The sequence below is a fragment of the Dromiciops gliroides genome, chromosome 4 (genome assembly GCF_019393635.1).
Source record: "Dromiciops gliroides isolate mDroGli1 chromosome 4, mDroGli1.pri, whole genome shotgun sequence".
NCBI lineage: Eukaryota > Metazoa > Chordata > Mammalia > Microbiotheria > Microbiotheriidae > Dromiciops > Dromiciops gliroides.
In genome coordinates, this window is record NC_057864.1 from 137,443,611 (window position 1) to 137,463,719 (window position 20,109).

General features: G+C 36.4%; 1 protein-coding gene and 1 pseudogene across 6 annotated transcripts in view; both read left to right on the plus strand.

Moving 5' to 3' along the window:
• Positions 1–20,109, plus strand: part of RGS7 (regulator of G protein signaling 7) — a 667,489-nt gene that overhangs the window by 258,997 nt on the left and 388,383 nt on the right. The gene's annotated exons all lie outside the window — the stretch shown is intronic.
• Positions 14,255–15,269, plus strand: LOC122754139 (annotated as a pseudogene).

Consider the following 20,109-nt stretch of genomic DNA (forward strand, 5'->3'; position numbering starts at 1 on the left):
TCTTTAGAGCCAAAGGAAATTAGAGAATACCTAATTAAACGCCCTCATTTTACAGATGAAACTGAAGTTGAGAAGGTTCCCTTTTCTTAATGGAATTCTTCTTCCTAAAGCCAAATAGCTAGTAAGAATTATAGTTGAGCTTTAAATCTAGCTCCTGGCACTCCCAAACTAGCATTTTATAAGTATGAAATCATATTATTATTAAATTGTTGAAATGTAGTTATCATACCACCTTAATTTTCAAACATATCCTTTTCCCCCTCCCTCCTCAGGGAGCCATCCCTTATAGAGACAGGGATAGAGATAACTACTAGAACAGTGATTTTATTGGGATAGGGAAATCTCAAGTGAGGAAACTAATTACTAATTCAAGTTAGCATCTTCTCTTCAACTTATAGTCTTGGGGGGGGGCATTGAGGGTTAAGTGACTTGCCCCAGGTCACACAGCTACTAAGTGTCAAGTGTGTCTGAGGCTGGATTTGAACTCAGGTCCTCCTGAATCTAGGGCCAGTGCTTTTATCCACTGTGCCACCTAGCTGTCCCATGCAACTTATAGTCTTACAGAGTTAGGTATCTATAGCACTGAGAGGATAGGTGACTTGTCCAAGGTCATATAGCCAGTTCATGACTAAGGTGGGACTCACATCTTTAAGGCCAACTCTCTATCTACTATGTCATGCTACCTCTAATGCCAAATAATTAAAAAGTGGGGGTGGGGAGGAGCTCAGCATTATTAACCAATATATTTACCAAGTATGGCAATGTGATGAACTATTAATATTAAATAGAAGCACTTTCTGGAAGAATGGGAGGATATAAGTATAATGAGAAAGGGGGGCCCATGTATAGTGAGACCTACCTGTAACATAGGGTGTACCAGGCTAGAACTTATCTGTTGCCTTAAATATTATTATTTAGGGGGTACAATCAGGTTCAGTCTAACTTCTGATCACTGTATCCCATTACTGGGGGAAGAAAAAGGATCCCAAGCTCTATGTTTGAGGCTTGACCTATTTTCCATCAAATACCAATTCCATGATGAATGTACAAATAAACCCATTTATCCAAATTGGTAGCAAAACTGAAATCAGAGACAGTATATACAGGAGAATATCTACTAAGCAGTGCAGAGTAAGGAGCTTCCCATTGAGAGCAAAATAATTCTGCTCAGCCAAGAGGGAGAGTTGTAGATTTCATCTCAGGGGAAACTCTCCAGTTTCTAGTGTAGCAAACTGGAGATAGAGACAGAATGGAGACTACCAGCTCCACTCATGTCTTCCCAGAGTCTTTTCCTTCAGTGTCTTGAAGAGGGGTGTACCTCTTCCATCTTCCTTCCGAAAACTGGAAGCCACAAGTGGTTGAAGAAGATTTCAATCTTGACAGAAGTCTGGAGTCACATTCTTTCAACCAACTCTGTCCACCCCCATGGTCCTTCCCCCCCTCTCCCCCCCCCCACTCTTTCACATATACTCCAGGAGGGACATTCATCTCCACCAGTAAAGAGAATGTCTAATATAAATGGGCTTTGGGACAGAGATTACATTTGAGATGGAGGGAAATAATTGTTACTACTTGTGGTTATGAGGAAATCCCAGAATAGGTTATCCCAAGGCTTCTTTCTTGAACATACCCATAATTACTTCTACATTGAATCCTAACAGTTTCTGTTACTGTCATTGAGTGGCTGTTGGAACTTTTAGGGAAACACTCTGAAAAAAAGAGACTTTCAGTACTTTTCTTCCCCTTCCCCCTTGTCACTCAACATACATAATAACCAGTTGTATAAAGAGGTCATTGACATTTCTGTACCCTTACTGTTCTAACTCCAAGCAGGAATCCCTACTTGCCTTCTCCTACAGGACCAGGACTGTGCACTGTGAAACCCAGTTTTGAGATTATCTCAAAGGAGAGGAGTAAAGGTTGAATGTCTATTTTCCTTAGCCTTTTAATGTGATAGTGAATCAACTCATCATTTTCATTGAAAATGACACCATATTTGCATAACACAGAAATTCACCAAAGGCAATAGCCTACATTCTTAAAAGAACCCTTGAAGAGAACTTAGTAATTATATTTATAATAGAATGAGCAATTATGCTTAGAAGAAGCAAGCATTTCATCTTTTTTTTTCTAAAACTTTAGGGATACAAGTGGGAAGTGCCTAAAATTCAGGTTATTCAAATTTTCTATAATCTTTCAGCTTGAATTTTGCCCAAGTGTAACATCCAAAAGCATGAAATGGAGGGGGAAGGGAGATTGTACTTTCATATAATTTATGTTTTTGAGGGCAGACCTGTAGAGAATTGCAATTGAAGAAACTCTTTATCAAGACAGATTTGGATTTGAGTTACAAGTGATAGTCTTAGAGGATTTCCTAGAAAACCAAGCAGATATTATTTAATTAAAATTTATCATTTTACAGATGAAGAAACTGAGTCCCAGAGAGGTGGAATCAATTTTCTTAGGCTATAAGGTAGTAAGAAGTCAGTGTGTGACATAAACCCAGGCCTGTAAAACTAGCAGTTTATAAATGCAAACTACTATTTTTTTTAAATCGTTAAAATAAGGTTTTCATATCACTTTGATTTCTTAATATATCCCATCCTTTCCCTTCCCTGACTCCTCCTCCCATAAAGAACCATCTCTTGTAGGTACAGAGGTAGGAATAGTCAGTCAGCAAGCAATTATTAAGTGCCAAGTATATACCAGGTACTGTACTAAGTACTGGGGATACAAAGAAAGGCAAAAAAAGTCCCTGCCCTCAAGGAGCTACCTGTCTAATGGGGGAGACAATATACAAACAACTATTTACAAATAAGATATAGTCAGGATAAATTTGACATAGTAGAGAGAAGGCACTAACATTAATAGGGATCTGGAAAGGCTTCTTGTAGAAGGTAGTAAATTAGCTGGAACTTGAAGGAAGTTAAGGAAGAAATGAGATAGAGATGAGAAAGGATAGTGCGGACTAAAGTCAGCACTTTTGTCTCAACAAGTTTGTTCATTTGTTTCAGTCATATCCAACACTTTTGGGAGTTTTCTAGGCAAAGATACTAAAGTGATTTGACATTTCCTTCTTTAGCTCATTTTACAGATGAGGAAATTGAAGCAAACAAGGTTAAATGATTTGCCCAGGGTCACATAGTCTGAGGCTGGATTTGAGCTCAGGTCCTCTTGACTCCAGGGCCCACACTCTATTCTCTGTATCACCTAGCAACAATTACCTTTTAGGTAGAACAGCATATACAACATCTAACTTTAAGAACAAGCATCCCCCCCACTCAAAAGAAAACAAAACCATTATAATTCCTACTAATGAGTCAATATAATAATCAGTCAATCAATGAAGTATTATTTATTGAGCACTTTCCATATGCCAGGTGCTGTCCTAGGTGCTATGGATACAAAAAATGAAGAAAACAATCTTTACTTGGAATTATCATTCTAATGTCAGGGACAACTAGGACATGTGTAAATATACATACATATATATACACATATGTCTGTGTGCATAAAATAAATAAAAAGAGAATAATACAAAGTAATTAAATCCAAGGTAGTTTGAGAGGGAGAGCATTAGCAGTTAAGGGGCTCAAGAAAAGCTTCATGTAGAAAAGAAGCATTAAATATTCACAGGCCCCATGAGATCTACAATACTCCTGAGAGCTGAACCAAATTAAAATGCAAATGAGAAATATTTGACAAAAGAAATAAAATACAATAAAACAAAGATAATATTACATTTTAAAACCAAGTCAAGATGCTTCCCACAGGGATCCTTAGGTACAGATGAGTGGTCCCCATTCTTTTTTGAGTTTGACACTGCTGATCTCGAAGGTAGTGCTTGAGCTGCTTCTTGAATGAAGTGGAGGTGAGGAAAGGGTACTTTCCAGGCATGGGGGAACGGTCTGCAGGAGTGAAGGAGGTGAGGGTGAGGAATTGCATAAGGTGATCTCTCTAAAGTCATTAAAAATCTTTGGCAAGACAAGACATTCAAAGATTTTTAGTTATATGCAAGAATTGAGAAAATTTCCTGAGCAGGTAAAGGTTTTTTCCATTAGATTTCCCTGAGCAGAAACAGTGTTCCAGTAATAGTCTTACCTTATTTACAAAAGAAAAACAACTGCTTCTTTTTTATCCCCATAGTCATCATTTTTTGTGGGAGAATTCTTAATTTTCCTTTTCATGATCTGTATAAATCAACAGCAATGGTGTTTTTGAAATTCCAAAGGCAACTTGCCTCAGCTACATTTGAATCTGGCTTTACTTTCTTTCTTAGGCTCTGAAAACTACTAAAGGAGTAAATTCACTTTCATTACACTGGTGTTTAATGCAGTCTTATGTGAGTAGCACCTGATGGTTATTTAGTTTATGACCAACTCAGTACCTGAGTGAATATTATACAAATGGGGGGGGTCCTAGAAAAAGCTGGGTAATAATTGAAGGATAGAAGTGACTCCAAGAATCAATGGCTGCCTGTTATAAAACCTTTGCTTCTAGGCCCACAAATAAAACTATAAGTAGGACAAGGTAACTGGGTTGTTGTTGTTTTTTCCTAGTGTGATAATATTTTGAGTAGTTGTGTCAACTCAAATGGAAATGGGGACTACTAAATTATACATAAGGATCCCTGTGGCTGCATATCGACTTTGAAAATGGCATATTGATATCTGTTCTATTGTATTTTTATTTATTTTCTTAAATATTATTTAGTTATATTTTAATCTGGTTCGGCTAGCACTTGGGACTCTTGGAAGCCCAATTCAGAATAAATATTTGAAACCTCTCATTTGGAGGATGCTGACAGTACCTCTTCTTCAGGTGCAGTATCAACTGAGTTTAGCACCTAGTTAGCAAAAATAATCAATCAAAATTTGAAGCTCTCAGGAAATCTGGTCTGCTAGATCGTCCTCATTCCTAATATGCATCTATGATTACTGTTTTTATATAGTATCATATATTTAGAAATAGTCATGTGGTCCAACCACTTCATTTCATAGATGGTAAAATTTAGGCGCAGAAATAATGAATTGCCCATGATCACATAGGTGGTGAGTAGCAGAGCCAGTGTTCAAAGCAAGAGCATAGGCTTCAAAATCCAGGAGTCTTTCTACTATTCCAACTACTATCTTTACTTTGAGGTAAAGAACTCCCCCCACACACACACACTGATATTGGGTAACCGGACCCCTATATTTATTTTAAATGACCTTCTTTGTGGCACAATCTACATGTAGCTGAATTGACTTGACTTGAAAAAGATTCAATTCTAGTGACCAAACATAGAAATTAGGCTAAAACTTACCAAAATAGTTCTGTTGCCCAAAACTTAAAAGTGACTTATATTTCTAGAATGTTAAGTGATTCTTGGTTACACCTTAAAATAACTGAGTGAGATTCAGTAATGATATTGCTATAATTTACATTGCACAGATAAGGAAACTGAGATTTAGATAACCAAAGTGACTTACCGGCCTCATAAGTATGCTCAAAATAGGAAACTGCTTGTATTGATCTTGTTTGTAAAAGTTGTTTTCATGTTGTCATCCCTTTTAGACTGTAAGCTCTTTGATGGCAGGACTGTCCTTTGTCTTTCTTTGTAACCCCAGAATTTAGCATAGTGTCTGGCACATAGTAGATGCTTAATAAATGCTTATTGACTAACTCACTAACCTCTTAATTTTGACAGAACCATAATTTAAACTAGATGTGAACCTAGTGACTTTTAAACTGTGTGCCATTTTTTTTTCATTTTCTTTTCATCTTTTTTTTTGACTGTTCTTATTAGTAGGGGCTGGGCAAAACAAAGGGGAAGAGAGGACTAGCTAACTTACAGTTCAGCCCCAAATAATGTATTTTCATTTTCTTTTCAATGAGTCTGACAATTCTTGTCTACTATCCATGAGTATTATATGAGTAATAAGTTAAAAAATAATTTTATTCTTTCACATTGGGAAAGGTAAATACCATCTCTGTAGAACAGAATTCATTGCCCAATAGATTGGAACCCACAGATTGATCTCTAAGGCTTTTTTGGAGGAAGCTAGCTGGCCCAATGGATGAGTGTTGGATTGGAGTCAGGAAGGCCCAAGTTCAAATCTTGACTCATTTACCAATTGTGACCCAGGGCAAGTCATTTAATCTCCCCATCTTCATTTTCTCATCTGTGAATTAGTGGTAATAATAAGACCTATTATTATCACCTAATAGCACAGAGTTGTTGTGACGATCAAATGGACTAACTTATGTAAAACATTTTGCAAACCTTAAAGCATTATATAAATATAATTAATATTATTTTTATCTGGTTGATCTTCATGGTGTTTGGTTCCTGCTGGCAGATAATTTTACATGCCTATTTTGCCCTTCTACTCTGCCCAGTGACTTTCATGCTTGGAACTTAACCTATCTCTCCCCTTTCAGCAATCATAAGGTAGTGTGGAAAAAAGAAGCTCAGAATCAGTTCATTTAAAATAAAACCAGCAATATCCTATGTCTGTGCATGGAAATTCCAGGGGAAGAATGCTTCAGATATGACCTATATATAAGTCAGAAGGGATTCAATTGAATGAGGTTCATTGTCCCTGAAATTTCTGAAATGCTATACTTAAAAAAAAAAAAGATGATTAACCTGAAAAAAAAAGAATAATGACAAACGTCCAAAATACAGAGTAGAATGATTTTTATCTTGGTCTCTTGTACTGACTGTCTAGATGTATAATATTTGGAAGTCCTATACCCCCAGCTCCTTCTTGTTCCCCTATCCTGAGCACAGCATATCCTGGCAACATCTGAATAGCTTCTTCTATTCAGAGAAATGTGTGATATTAGACAAGTAATGTTGTGTTATAATTTTAAACACCCTCCTTTGCAGAGCTAGGTAATTGCTAGAGGTTAATTTCTATTTTCCCTGCTTGGCATACATCTCTAGTCGTCACCATGGAAACATGTGTATCACATGACACGTGATACTGTAAGTCTGTATTGTATTAAGGGGGGAGAGCACTGTGAACCGGAATAGATATCCTTGAAGTTTTAAAAATATATAAAAAATATTGGGATTTTTTTCTCATTTCCCTTTACATGAATGAATCGTTATGGTATTTATCTAGTTTCCCCTTGGATTTCCTTCTAAATCTCAGTAACATATATCTAAAAAAAAAAAAACATGGACATTTAAATAATTGTTATCTGAATATCAGAGGGATTAGAACTGGACCTAAGAATTCATTGGTATAGTGAGCTCCTAGGTGAGAAAATTCTAATCAGTGCAGGACTTTGAAAATTGATTAGAGAGGGGGTACTTGAACCTTGGTTTTCTTGCTATGAAGACCAGATCTCTAGAAACTATGCCATGTTGCCTCTCATTAAGAATGTAAAGTGGAAAAAATTAAGTACAATTCTTTTCTGGGTTTTCTTGTAATATAAATCAGCCCACTTGTTACAGTCCAATAATCGTTTATGGAACATGGAAAGGATACAATCACCCCCTGTTAGGAGGAGCTAAAATGTGACGTTTGTATATTTGGACAGCTCAGTCCTAATGTGTGAAATATAGAAATTACATTTCAGAAGCCTAATATAATATGATTAGCTTTTTCAAATCACTTCATCTTTCTGGGTCTCAGTTTCATTACCAGAAAATGAAGATATGGTTTGAGTTATTCTTTAGCACTTCTTCTTTGTCTAGTTCTATGATTCTTATAATTCTAAGGTGACCATCAGTCTTAGTGGCCAACTTGAATGTTAAGAAGTTATTTTAGGGCAGCTAGGTGGTGCAGTGGATAGAGCACTGGCCCTGGAGTCAGGAGGAACTAAGTTCAAATCTGGCCTCTGACACTTGACACTTACCAACTGTGTGACCCTGGGCAAGTCACTTAACTCGCATTGCCCTGCCCCCCCCAAAAGAATGGTACATTGAAACATTTGGGGGCAGCTAGATGGCACAGTGGATAAAGCACTGACCCTGGATTCAGGAGGACTTGAGTTCAAATCCAGCCTCAGACACTTGACACGTACTAGATGTGTGACCCTGGGAAAGTCACTTAACCCTCATTTCCCCACCAAAAGAAGAAGAAGAAGAAGAAGAAGAAGAAGAAGAAGAAGAAGAAGAAGAAGAAGAAGAAGAAGAAGAAGAAGAAGAAATTTTACCTGAGAATTGTGCTATTGTTTGTCTCTCTTTGATGACAATGACTTTCCTGACCCATCATTAACCAATAGGGCTTATGCTCTGAGCTGTTGTTCCAGGTTCAGTTTTGAAGTTTCTCTGAACCATACCTCCATGCTTTCTTGCCTGGTTTCTCACAGATAATAGCCCCACATATTTGCAAGAGTTTTGGTGGAGAGTAGCTGACCTGAAAATCAGTGGCTTTCTTGGAGTAGAAAAGCCAAATAATCCTTCTGTGCCTTACTACAGTGGTCTAAGCAATTCAGCTCATTTACTACAGATCATTCTGATAGAAATATGCTCATTTTTTAAAAAAATAACTTTCATTTTTTGTATATTTGAAGATACAACACCTTGCTATCATAAACACAAGAATACTTATTGAAGGAGATGTAATTTAAAGTTCTTGGCAACTGAATAGATAACAGATTGGCATAGCAAGAGACTTGAGGCACAGCCATTAATTAAAAGACTATTGCAATGAGGGGATGAGAGCTTGGACTAGGGTATATGAATGGAGAGAAAAGATTCAAATGAGATAAGGGATGTAAAGCACTTTGAAAACATTAAAGTGCTATATAAATGCTTCTTTGTTATTATTGTTGTTGTTGTCATCGTTGTTAATTATTATTATATAGTCACCAGGCCAGTGTGATGATGACTTCATTCTTTGGGACTTTTTCTGCAATCCCACTGAACTAAAAGCAATATTTATTGAATGCTACAGGGGTGTCCTGGTAAATGTTTAACAAGTGGGCTCTCTTGGGAGAAATGTATACACACATATTTTTAAGTTTAATTTACACTATTAATACTTTCTTAAGTCTTAAAATCAAAACAATGACAAATCAATCTCTGATTTTTAAAGATTACAGATTTCCGAGGTTGAAATTCTCACACTAAAAATTTAACTATTGGCTCTTGCAAGCTGGTTAGAGATGTTGTGAAGCTAGAAATGACAACATTGACCAAATATTGGTTATGGGGGTGACTGCGAATGTAGCATTGAGTTTATGGACCTGAGTGACTAAGAGGATAGTGGTACCTTTGGCTGTACAAGGGAAGTAGGGAAGAGGGTAATATCAGAGGATGGGGGAAAGATAATAAATTCTGTTTTGGACATGTTAAGTGTGAGATGCCTATCTGACACATACCTTACGATGTCCAATAAGTACGATCTGAGATGATAGAGAACTTGAATTCAGGAGAGAGGATATATAAATTTAGGGATTATCTGCCTAAGGTTGGTAATTGAATATATGGGAACTGATAGAAACACTAAGTGAGATTGTACAGAGTGGGGAGAGATGAGGGCCCAGGTTATTGTGGTAGATTCCCATGATTAGTGGGTATGAAATGGATAAAGAACTAACAAAGGAGCTTGAGAGGGAACAGACAGACCTTCTGGAGATCTGTGAAAAGAGCAGTGTCATGAAAACTGAGAGCAGAGAATATCCAAGAAGAGAATATCATCAATAGTGTCAAACACTGCAGAGAGGTATAGAGTGAGGACTGAGAATAGAATTGGCAGTTAAGAGATTGCTAACCATTATAACTTTGGAAAGGGCAGTTTCAAATTGAATGAGGAGTTGGAAAGCCAGAAAGCAGAGGATTTAGAAGAGAGTGAGGAGTGGAAGACACTCCTCAGTAAAGAGTTTTTTTTCAAGGAGTTTAGCCAAGAATTGGGGGCAGAAATATAGTATGATAGGAATAAGGGATAGTCAAATCAAGTGAGGGATTTTTAATATTGGGAGAAAGATGAATGTGTCTGTAGGCAAAAGGCAAAAAACCAGAAGACAGAGACTGAAGATCTGAGACAGTCAGGAATTAAAAGGGAATTTTTTTTTTCCTCTTAAATTTTTAAAGACTTACACATTGAATTTGAAGGGATAGGGACAGAAATGCCAAATCAGTATATGAAATCAGTCAACAAGAGAATGTCACACAGAGAAAGGTTGAACTCCAGTGGAAATCAAGTTTAAAGCTTGAAAAAGTATAAACCATTCAGTCCAAGAGACTGAATTGCCTTATGAACATTTACCTTAGGTTTTATTTACTGCTATGGAAACAGACCTATCTCGAAGCAATTTGCATTGTTGCAATAGGGAAATACTTTCTTCTCCCCTTTCAAAGCAAAAGCCTTACAAGTTCCCATACTACCACCTCCTGTATCATGCAATGAGATATAGAAATAGGATTTTATGCCTAAACAAATTGGAAGGAACTAGACAGAATTACTTAATCTATTACCCTGTCAGGACCAACCATTCCAGAGAAATAGCTCTCACTTTTCTTGTGTGTGTGTGTGTGTGTGTGTGTGTGTGTTTTAATGTACAACTTACTATTCCTTTCATTTTTTAAAATATAGTAAACATTTTTGTTTAAAGTTTTTAGTTCCAAATTCTATCCCTCCTTCCCTCATTCCCTTCTCCCCTCCCTGAGATGATAAGCAATCAGATATAGGTGATACATGTGTAATTATGTAAAACATTACCATATTGGTCATTTTGTATAAGAAAACTTGAATAAAAATGAAGGAAAGTGAAAAATAGCATACTTCAGTCTGTGTTCAATCAATATCAGTTCTTTCTTTGGAGGTCTCACTTTTCTTAAGATCTTTTAGAGAAGGTTTTAAAGTATTCCTTGGGAAACTATGACAACACTTCATTAAGAAATTCTTCCTTAAGTCTTGCATGCTACCATTAAACTTAGACCCTCCTGTGCTATCATAGTATAATAAAGTATAGCTGCTTGTCATTTTTCCTACAATAACTTCTTCTATACTATAACAATTAGCTTCTATTCAGAAGAATTCAATAGGTACCTCACTTTATAATTTCATTTGATTTTCAGAAAGAGAAAATGCCTTTCAAGGTAGGATCTCACTTGAATTAAACTATTGGAATTACAAGTCTTTTTTTCTTAAATCCTTAAAACGGGTTATAGATATATTCACCATGTTTATAACATTGATCCCTCAGTTCCTCATTATTTCAGTGGGTTTGATGGAAGGTGTTATTTGCCTTCAGCTTCCAAGTATGTAAAATAGTATGCTTCAAGATGAAGTGGACGGATTTTTCTAGTTTATACAAAAAGTTAGACATGCAGCCTGGAATTTCTGTAAGGCATAGTCTTCTCAGATGACAGGTCTGAAACACATTATTACCTATTCCTTCTCCTTCTGAGTCTGAAGTAGTTAATTGGATTGCATAGATTTAGCTCCCTGGTCAGAGCCATGGCCAACCTAAAAAAGACAAGAAGAATATAATCCAATATGTATTCTAAGCCATGGCCAATGTATTGATCTATTTTTCTTGATTATGCATATTTGTTATAAAGGATGCCTTCTACTTGGGGTGTGATGGTTGATAGGTTAGCGATTGCTACAAAAAGAGCATCAATAATATTCTTTCAATGTATAGTACAAAAAGAAACAAACAAAAAAGGGCTAAAGGGGACAAAAACAACACCTTGTTACCATTTTGTTACCTCCTTGTTAAATTTGACATACGTATATTACATATTTTTAAGAAAACAAGCTATATAACAGCAATTTAGTTTCTTTTAAATCCTATTTCTTATTTTTCTTTGTGTATTGAAATGTTTGATAAATACATTCACAGAAAAAGAAAATTCAATTTTGTAAAAAATGTATAACTAAAAATGAGAATGGGAAAGAAGCTAGCTATTTTATAATTTCACTGTTTTTTACACTTAATACTTGTTGCTCTATTTGCTGTAGCCAGTACCAGACTGTTTAGTTGGACATTTTCTGGGTGGCTTGGGAGTAACCAGCATCAATTTCACATTTCTCAATTGGTATGGGGTAGGTTATAAATTTCTAATTACTCTCAGGCATTTTGCCCCATAGGGAGTGGGATTATGAGAATGTTTTGTTTGTTTACTTGCTAGAAACCACCTGCCTCAAACAGAAGAGTCTTTCTCCCATGGTTTTGAATGTTCTCCTTCTTTATCTTAGCTTCCTGGATTCCTTCAAGTCCCAACTAATATTTCACTTTCTATAGGAAGCCTTTTCCAATGCCTCTTCTTTTGTTACAGCATGATTGACACAGAAAATACTCAGCCAGGTACTCAAGGTGGAGAGAGAGAAAGTTTATTACATGCGGGCCCAAGGGGGGGGTCAAACCTCCAACACTGGGCCCCAAGTCTTGTAGTCCACCTGGTTATATGTGCTATAGTGGCATAGTCAGCAAGATACATACAAGTGTATCAAACAAGGATGAGGTCAGTGATCAGCAAACAAAGGACAAAGAAGAAACAGACTGCAGCTGCAGCTGGAACATGGCAAGGTCAGAGCTTGTCTGAGACAGACAAGGTCAGAGGCTACATGTCATTTTCCACATCACTTTCCAATTTCTTTCCTCCATTGCTTACTTCCAATTTATCCTGTATATGGCTTGTATGTACATAGCAATTTGCCTTTTTCTCCCCCATTAGATTGTGAGCTCCTCAAGAGCAGGGATTGTCTTTTACTTTAAAAATAATTCCCAGTGTTTAGCACAGTAAATGATTGTTGATTGATTGACCAAACTTGGGGACAATCACACCAAAACCACCTATTCTTACTTCTGACATACCTCCTGATTAATTATCTGTCAAAGGTAGTATATTGGGTTTAGTCTGTAATATTCTCATTTGCAGAAACTCTTCTTTTAATTGTCATGGTCTTCACCCTGGGGAAATCTCTTCTCCTATTAGCTAACTTTCCCTCTCTCAATCTTGAACTGAGAAATTTCAGGCTTAGACAAAATAATCATTAATGGCTATGTGATTTATTAGCAGTATCAAATAACATAGAAAGCAAAGATAAACAATCAAACAGAATATAAGAAACTATGATGGGACTTATACCCAGGGATACCTCTTTCTCCTCTCCTCTGCCATCCTCGCAGCTGGTCTGAGGAGAGTAGCTGAAGAACAAGATTGAAATTTAAACAGGGTGTTGAACTTTCTATAGCATTGTGCTCTGGGAAAATAGGGGAAAAGAAGCAGCTGTGGACTGATTTTCAATTTTATGAACTGCCAAAACTACAATTCAGCTCTAGTTCACTCCTACCATATGTCCTTCTCTTTCTCTCACTGTCTGATTGATGCACTCAGACACTAATGTCTCATTTTCCTCTATAACTGTCCATATGCTTTCTTCAAAGCATGGGTAGAAGTCTTTTCTTTAAGGTCACTGGAACCACAAAACAAACTAAATTGTGCTGAAGGCTTACGAACAATTTAGCCCAGATTCTCTATTAGCTGGGGAAGGTCCTCCAAAGCCTTGGTTGTCTCAGAAAAGATTCTCATTCTCAGTTTTCAGCAACCTATGACTACCTTCCCCTGGATCCCCCAACCAAAATTTTACAGCCCTTGAGAAATAAGTTGTGGGTACACTTGGTACCTGCAAATATGCTCTGCAAACATTTGGTATAACAGGAATGATTATATGAACATCATAAGTAATCATCCCACAGTACTTTTGAATCAAATCCACATTACCATTAGATGCAGTAGACATAGCACAATGCAAAACACCAGTTTGATTTGATGACCAAAAATCTAAATTACATGCAGACATTACAAGAGTATGTACATAGCCATAGTACATATGCAACCAATCATAAACTGCAAAAAAGCTAACCCTGGATATATATATATATATATATATATATATATATATATATATAATCATTACGCTATATACAAATAGGAAAATCAAACAATATAAAAATGTATAGCTACAGAATATGTAAGACACTAGTAATAATTAATATCAACACATGCAGTTACACACAAGGCATATGATGTTTGGGGAAACATTTATATTGTCATCTGACTACATATAGCCATTTCTTATACTTTTTCTGATAACATAAGTCAGCTTAGTGACAGCTAAAATAGTTCTAGTTGTTTTGTGACTTCCTGACCTTTCAGGATCAATATTTGAGGTGGCTGATAGTATAGGTTGATCATTATCATTAAATTGTTAGGGCTCCATTCCTAAAGTTGTTGTTGTTGTTGTTGTTGCATCTCCTTAGCTATTCCATGCTTTGTGGTCAAATCCCTTTATAAACCCTGATCAAGCTGGTTTATTTCAAACCCAAGAATATTAGTACTGAAAAAGAGGAAGTAGAAAGCCTTTAAAAGCATTAGGAAATATGTAACCTCAAACATGACACATGCATCTATAGGAATTTGAGATATCTACTTCAAATTGAAGGATCTGACCATGTGTAGACTTAAAGGCAATCTTTATATTATGCTTTCCTACTCATGACATGCCTGCTTTTATTCAACTGGGTAGAGATAAAAACTTCTCAATTCTCTACACTGTACAACTTTGAGCACAATTTTCTTACAAGAGGTGATCATCAGCTTTACAAACTTGATGAATTAGACTACATAATTAAAAGAATTTTATATATTGTTTCTTTGGATTCAAGGAAAGGTCATGGTGCTATTACTTTGAAAACTCAGCTAATTCTGAAAAATGTCAGAAGTTGCCCTTTGATCTGAAAATTTCATATCTTCTTCTGGTGAACATTGGATCTAGGGTTGGTGTCTTGGTAGTACATTGAAAAGATGTGTGTTACTGGTACCAGTCTTAGGGAAGGAATCTTTTTAGGTCTTTGCTGTCTTTTGACTGGCTGCACCACTTTTGAAAAGCCGCTTGAAATGGTGTCCCATGGAGATAGTATCAAGGTGCATAAACCAATACAAAACATTAATGGAGGAGACTATGGGAGGTTTTCATTGCCAGACTGGGCTATAGTCACTAGTTTTGGAAACATAATGAACAAATAGAAAAGAAAGGCAGTAAAAGAAGACCTCACCAGAGCTACTTTAATTATTATCACCAACAACATAGCTTCAATAGCATGGACATGTGCACTTTATGAGAACATTAACCAGCTGGTATTTGTTGGAATGTTATTATTTATTTATTTGCAAATGAATACTATTTGCATTAGACTTCTTGTGTATGCTTTGGATTGTTGGTCCAAGGGGGCAGTGAAAAGCAATTTTTTTTTCAAATCATGAAAAATATTTTGGAGCAGTGAGTGCTCTCCTGGAGGTATTAAAATTACCCTGATTTATTGTCTGAAATTGCTGCCAGAGCCTTCCATAATCACAAGAAAACATGCAGATGTTTTTCCCTTAAAAAAGAAATGTATTCCACTGATTTTTATCATAATAGACTGACCTGACTGAAAATGAGTGAAAGGATAAATGTATTTTTTAAGTTTCAGGAGAAATATTGAATTATGCCAAGAGAAACTTCTAAAAGAAATGAAAATAGAGGGGTAGACTCTGCCTATTTCATTGAGTATCTCTAGGTTAAATTCATATAGTAAAGTCACATTAAAGTACCATGTGGGAAATAGTGTCACTCAATGAAGCTTCTTCAGGGGTGCTGGTTTGTCTTCAGCAGGCAGTGGTTCAGTGTCTCATCCAGAATGTTAAATCAGTTACCTCATCTCTATTATAATCTAATCACAGCTTTTGTACATATGCTCTTGGGAGTCTTTTCTCTCTGTGTTATTTACTGAAGTGTTGGTTTTCAGGCTCTTGTGTTGATGAGAATGTCAAAGCATAACTATGATGTGTATGTGCATGTATCTTTTTTAAAAAGCATTTTATTCTGAAAGGTTCTGTGTAGTCAGTTTGTCAGATTATATTATAATTTCTTAATCTTGGGCTAAGGTATTTTTTTAAAGCATTTCCTCTTAGGAGTGGCATTGTTTTCTTTCCTTTTTTGGGTATTGAATTGTTGAAACACTCACTTTCTCAGTCACTTGTATGTAATTTGTATAATTTATATGTGAATGAACTAACGGATAAAGCAAAGTCTGGTGTTGCCTTTATTTAGATTACCAAAAATATAAGCAACTAATAAAATAGACCAATTGTCAAGAGGTAGGAACATGGCGACTTCTTCAGATTCAGTACAAAATTGACAGCTTTATTTGAAATTCATTGGATGCAAATCTATTATCCTCAGAGAAATATTTTTGTAAACGATGGAAAATATATGCTTTGTTATTCTTTGAAGAACGAGAATAATCAGAAGAAAAATCTTAAATCTTATTTGAAATTGCAACTTTATATGGAGTTTTGGTGGGTCTAAATGTGCTAATTTGCTCAAACACTGAATTTTCTGAAATTATAAAATCAGAATTTTAATTTTTTCCTCTAAAACTTAACAACCCTGCATGTGATTTGTTTACACTGGCCACTGCTACAATTTATTAATTTAGGTTAGGCAGGGCATTGATGTGCTCCTTCTAAGCATAAAGTATTATCCTCACTCAGGTTCCTGTTCCTCTAGCTTGCCTTCTCGGGCTCTATTTTTGGCATTCTCTTCCCTCCCCTCTTGAGGAAAATCTTTCTAAAGGAAGGACTTTGGGCACTAGTAGGAAGCCAGATCCAAAGGATGATCTGTGAATCAAAAATGGATGACTGGTAAAATTTTGAAGAGTTTGACAAAGTTCTTTTATGTAAATAGGGGATCCTTCCTTGATCAGAATCCACTATAAGATTTTGTCCCAGTCTGTTCTTCCTAGAATTGACATGTGAGCAGGACTTTGGAATGAGGTCATTGGTGCTGATGCTGTAATTATACAACCACAGCAAAAGAAGGACCAAGGCTGATGAAGTTCTGGCCCTCAAATTAGGTATCAGAGGGCTTACTCTGAGCAAATATTCCTGAATAGGTAACTTTTAACACGAAGAATTTTTTCCTCTTAGAAATGTGTATGAGTAAAACTTTTCTTAATAAGTCATTCACTACTCCTTCTTTTCCCTGACCTCTACACGTCTTCCCAAGGCCTGTTATTAACTTTTTCCCTCTAGAGTTTTATGTTAAAAAGAAATAAAGGTCTGCTTTCTGCTTGTATTTGCATGGTTAATAGTCTATCAATTCTTTTTCCTTTCTTTTTTTTTTTTTTTTTGTGTGTGTGTGGGGCAATGAGGGTTAAGTGACTTGCCCAGGGTCACACAGCTAGTGTCAAGTGTCTGACACTGGATTCAAACTCAGCTCCTCCTGAATCCAGGGCCAGTGCTTTATCCACTGTGCCACCTAGCTGCCCCCAGTCCATCAATTCTTACCTAACATCTTGTAGTTAATTTTTAAGCAAATGTCTCACCAAAAAGTCCAGTCAATATTTTGTCAACAATCAGTGTTCTTGAATACTAAAGAAAGTTAGAGAAAGAAAATATATAATATTATTGATCATTTGATTCCTACCACTAGTCAACTATGAGCTTCCTTAACAGTGTGCTGAAATAGCCCATTCCATTTCCCCTTGAATTTAGCACAGTAATTAGTCTCTAGAAACCCCAAGTCAGGATTTTCCAGTGCTACATCTATGCTAATCTCAGCAGTAGTCCCATTTAACACCAGCTACTAAGAGAGTTTCATTTGCAAATCTATTTTCCTAGTCTCTTCAGAAACTCTTTTAAAGATCAATAATAGTGATGATGCCCTGTCATGGAAGTGGTTATATGAAGCAGTGACCAGACGGCAAGTTAGGAAGTAAATTTTGGAGTTGTTGGCAGAAATTAGATCCTCAGAGTCTGCTCTTTCCCCTTGGATTAGTTTTGTAGGATATGTACAGGCATGCGTGCACACGTACACACACACACACACACACACACACACACACACACAATGCTTTGCAATGTTTTCAATTGATAGGCACAAGGGAATATGACTTATTTTCTTCTGTCCATTAATCCTCTCCTTGTGGACATGTAAATTCTTCAGTAGTTTGTCCTGGTGCAATTACACATTTTACTCGGACAACAGCCGGTCTGAGCAAGTCACAAAGCCTGAGTGTGCCCTCACCTTTTCCTTTCTACCCTTCGTTTCTCTATTTTGCCAGCTTCATGGGTATATGTCACTGTACACACACAACCTTGGAATACTAGAAAGATTTGCAGAGGGTCTAGAATTTTGTCTCTTTATTTTGAGCATTGAATTTATGTATGCATTATGTATTAAAACCAACTGAGGCAAAGAAGGTTGACTCAATAAAATGAGATTCACATACACACTGATAGAATGTTGTTTGATGGAAATTCCAAACTCTTAAGGTCCCTGGAACTCTCCCCCAAACCGAATCAGAAGTTCTCTGTAACTCTCCTGAGTTCCTTTAAACAGATTAACTTTAGCATTTTCATTTATTCCAGGAAGGTCCTCCAAATTATCTGGGATTACAGGAATGTTCTTTTTTTGTTTGTTTTTTGTTTTTTGCAGGGCAATGGGGGTTAAGTGACTTGCCCAGGGTCACACAGGTAGTGTCAAGTATCTGAGATCAGATTTCAACTCAGGTCCTCCTGAATCCAGGGCCAGTGCTTTATCCACTGTGTCACCTAGCTGCCCCAGGAATGTTCTTTTAAACCTTCTTTGATCTCAGAAACCTGGGGCTACACATTGTTTCTCTTCATCCCTCTCTCCCCTAACTGAGACTTCTTGTCCTACCTTCTTCTGGTTACTCCTCTGATCATTAGAATTTTTTATGTTAAGACTTTACTGCCTTTACCCAACAGCAGTATTATGAAGATTTGTTTTTCACAGGAATACTTTTGAGAAGGAATTTTTAAACCATTCTTAAGAAACCTTTTCCAAAGAAAATACGTGAAATGAATAATGATATAATGATATCTTTTACTGATGGATGGCTCCTGGCATTTGAATTCTTTTGAAAATTTATTTTTAGAAATTGGTTCATATATTCAACTCTTGTCCCAGAAGAAATTGCGAGCAATAGAGCCTTGAAGGTTAAGGGAACTTTTTTTTTTCTTAAACTAGGAATAGAAGGGCAAAACAAATTAAAGTTTTATAGTGCTACTTCTTGATTTAGGGATCATCAGGGTATTCATATTTTGCTTCTTTTCTATTAAGGGTTTATTATACCTTATTGTGATATCCAGTAACATTTCATATTTACACGTGAAATGCATGATTTATTGATATTATAGCAATTATATAGATGCCTCCATTTTACCATTTTCCACTAGTTTTCTATTGCCAGTGACTAATCATATTTGCTATTTTTTTTTTTGCGGGGCAATGGGAGTTAAATGACTTGCCCAGGGTCACACAGCTAGTAAGTGTCAAGTGTCTGAGGGCGGATTTTAACTCAGGTATTCCTGAATCCAGGGCCGGTGCTTTATCCACTGTGCCACCTAGCTGCCCCAATATTTGCTATTTTTTACCATCATATATGATATACTTCAATGTTTCCAAGATTTGGAAATTCATTAATGTGATTTCTCCCTCTAATAATACAGATTGCAATACCTCAGGAATTAGTATTTAGCCTTTGAGAGGGGCAACAATGAAAAAATTACATTATCTGATGGTCAATTAACAGATATAATCCAATACCAGGCCTATAATTAAAGACTTTTTAGCTTGGTAAGACCTGCTGGAGCTAGGACTCCACTGGCATAGCTTTTGATATCCCGTGGATACCTCTGTCTCATGAGGACACATTATCATATACACATATTTATATATTTGAGAAGTGGTATAGTTTAAGGTGACAGCATCAGTGCCAAGGAGGCCTGGCATCAAGTTGTGCCTTTCAGACATACTGGCTGTGTAACCCCAGACAGGTCACTTAAACTTTCAGTGTTCTAGGTAACTCTCTAAGAATCTATATCTATATCTATATCCATATCTATATCTATATCTATATCTATACATATATATGTATACACACACACATTATGGGGGGACAGGGGAAGTGTCAATCTACAATGCTACAGAGAGTCTCTTCCTCTAGAAACTCCAGATTTGAACTCAGGTCATCCTGACCAGCTGCTTATTTATTAATTCTTTGCCCTCTTGTCATGGAGGAGATCTAGTATAGCATAGAGTACAAGTTGAATAATATTCTTTTCTATGGTGAAGTCCTTTAAATATG